A 3,554-nucleotide genomic window follows, 5' to 3' on the forward strand; every position below is an offset into this window, starting at 1 on the left:
CTTCACCTCATGACAAGCTTAGATCACCCAACACTATGATCTCACACCAATAAACCAACAACAATTCCTTACAAGATGCAAAATTCCAGCCCCTGGATCTCTAGGATGAGGGATCCATATATAGATGTCTGTAAGGGAGATGAGTCAGCTTGTGATTTGATTAGTGTCTTCCCTCTGATAGTTCTTGCTTCCACTTGGAGATTGATGATCTCTTACTCATCCCTGGTCGAATTCAGAGAGGCAAGTTTCACAGGAGAAGTTTCTGGAAGATTCCATGCTTTTCCACCTCGCGGATTGACATGCCATTTGTCTCTTCTCGCCCATCGCACCCCATAGAAGGGATTTTTGAAATGAAACGCACCCACTGAGTGTACTTAGGTTAGATGCAACGCACTTTGCCTATGGAGCAGGTGAAATGATCCAGTTTTGACCAGTTCTGAGTAGTTTTTCATGGAGAACTTCTGGGAGAAGCTGTAATCAGTTGACCTTGTTCCTTTAGGGGTTGGAACAACACTTTTAGGGACTTAGGAGCCCTTGGTTTATGGACATTTTATGCTTGGGGTTGCAGTGCCCAAAAATGTCTATAACAATGTGACCCGTAATTTCATTGTCATTGGAGTTCGCCCACATTATGTTGTTTTACGTTTGCAGCGTTTATGATTTACAGTTGTCTTCTCTATCTCATGCCCATCAGATTACCTTATCCTGTATGATGATGATTTTTTATTTTTATTTTTTTGCCGGTTTTGGCTTTAATGCCCTGCTCTGCCATGGTATGTGGCACGAGCAGGGTCTACCCACTGCAGTTTATGCTCCTCGACCCTTACGTTGCATCGACGAAGGAGGATTAGTGTGAAGATCCAACGGTCCGGTTTAAGTCAGGTCAAAATCAAGCTAGCTCTCGGTTTCTTTATAGCATTTTCCATTTTCGTTCTCGGGCTTCCGCTCTGTCTTTCTCCATGCTCTCTGTGGTGCCGGTGTTACTGTCAGCCCAGGGCCGAGGACTCGATGCATGGTCTCAGTTACAGGGTTATAGTTTCTCTTCCACTGCGGATTCCGAGTGAGGGCAAGGTAACCCAGTTTTATTATTTGACCCTATGTTCTGTTATTTGTTTTCATTTCTTATTACTAATTGCAAATGTGGTGTCTCTACAGGTCCATCTCCAGAGGACCCGGGAATTACCTATCAAGGCAGTGTGATGAACTTCCAACCAGATTTCTTCGCTCAGTATGATCCAGGTAAGAAGCTTCCACTGTTTTCTGGTTATCCGGATCTGGGTGGTTTGACTCTTGATGAGATGTTGTCTCTTAGGCTCATAATCTTCATTGTTGGTTGTATGGGAAGTCGCAAGGTTGGACAGTCTAGCACTGTTTGCCTGGTGCTCCTTTGTTAAATTCAAGGGTTTGTATGTCGTTTAGAACTATAGAATGTAAATACCCTTTGAGGAATTTGTAGTCTGGAATTCTTAGTTTTCATTATAAGCACGATATCGATATAGACCTTGCTTTTCCCTTCAGGAAAAGGGTTAGGTCTGGTTTCACCAGTTGTCAGGCTTGAGCGGACTGCTCCTCCTCTCGCTAGGTTTTGCTGTTCTGCTTGCCCGAAATGTTAAAATATTTAATATTACATTATGTTTTGTAACTGCACGATTTCCTATCTTAGGCGTTCATTCAAGGTTTTTCGCTTGTATAATTTATCTCTATGCTTACTCTGGCGCATAATGTTTTCTTAAGTTTGTAATTATGTTATGGATGTATAAAATCTAATTGAAATTAAGGAAAAAAGGTGATGAATGGGTTTGTGGGTAAAGGATTCCATCATACATTCATACTCTTAGTCATCTTATTTATTACTCTGCATACAAAGCTGCTATGACCAAGTTGGATAGGTTCTAAGCACGTAAAATGCCAATTTCAGACCGTTATATACTACTGTTTTCGAATCTTATACTTATTGTTACATGGTTATATAATTAGTGGTGGCTGGAAACCGACGAGATGTCTGGATGAAGGCGCAGAAGACTTTATATTGAAACCTGTGAAGGTATCAGATGTAGGACGATTGAAAAATTATATGGATAGTGTCAGAGACCAAGCTATTCACCTATGCTAAAACATATAAATAAATAAAAAATATATCATTTACATTACATTGTGTATTACTACGGAAATGACATCAATCAATGCGACAATTCTATACATACCTTGGAATCCGGGTTACGGATTAATTGTCTGGGTTAACCTTTTACGGATGGTGTACCATACCCATGTGACCCTTAATTACATTGTCATTGGAGTTCATCCACATCGTGTTGTTTTACGTTTGCAGTGGCTATGATTTATAGTTGTCTTCTCTATCTCATGCCCAGCAGATTACCTTATCCTGTATGATGGTTTTTTTTTCCGGTTTTGGCTTTAATACCCTGCTCTGACATGGTACATGGCAAGAGTAGGGTCTACCCACTGCAGTTTATGCTCCTCGACCCTAATGTTGCTTCGACAGAGCAGGATTATTGTGAAGATCCAATGGTCCGGTTTAACTCAGGTCAAAATCAAGCTAGCTCTCGGTTGCTTTATCGCATTTTCCGTTTTCAATCCCGGGCTTCCGCTCTGTCTTTCTCCATGCTCTTTGTGGTGCTGGTGTTACCGTCAGCGCAGGGCCGAGGACTCGATGCATCATCTCAGTTACAGGGTTATAGTTTCTCTTCCGCTGCGGATTCTGGGTGAGGGCAGGGTAACTCTGTTTTATTATTTGACCCTATGTTCTGTTATTTGTTTTCATTGTTTTCATTTCTTATTGCTAATTGCAAATGTCATGTCTCTATAGGTTCATCTCCAGAGGACCCGGGAATTACCTGTCAAGGTAGTGTGATGAACTTCCAACCAGATTTCCTCACTTAGTATGATCTAGGTAAGAAGCTTCCACTATTTTTTGGCTGTCCAGATCTGGGTGGTTCGACTCTTGATGAGATGTTGTCTCTTAGGCTCATAATCTTCATTTTCGGTTGTATGGGAAGTCGCAAGGCTGGATAGTCCAGCGCTGTTTTCCTGGTACTCCTCTGTTAAATTCAAGGGTTTTTCTATCATTTAGAACTGTAGAGTCTAAATACCCTTTGAGGAATTTGTAGTCTAGAATTCTTAGTTTTCATTATAAGCACGATATTGGTATAGACCTTGCTTTTCCCTTCAGCAAAAGGGTTAGGTATGGTTTCACCAGTTGTCAGGCTTGAGCGGACTACTCCTCTCGTTGCTAGGTTTTGCTGTTCTACTTGCCCGAAATGTTAAAATATTTAAGATTACACTCCATTTTGTAACTACACGGTTTCCTATCTTAGGCGTGCATTCAAGGTTTTTCGCTTGTATAATTTATCTCTATGCTTACTCTGGTGCGTAATGTTTTCTAAAGTTTGTAATTCTGTTATGGATGTATAAACTCTAATTGAAATTAAGGAAAAAAGGTGATGAATGGGTTCGTGGGTAAAGAATTCCATAATACATTCATACTCTTCATCATCGTATTTATTGCTCTACATATAAAGTTGCTATGACCAAGT

The sequence above is a fragment of the Pinus tabuliformis genome, chromosome 1_2 (assembly GCF_031772625.1).
Source record: "Pinus tabuliformis cultivar Carrire ecotype Pingquan chromosome 1_2, CPIR1, whole genome shotgun sequence".
Taxonomy (NCBI): domain Eukaryota; kingdom Viridiplantae; phylum Streptophyta; class Pinopsida; order Pinales; family Pinaceae; genus Pinus; species Pinus tabuliformis.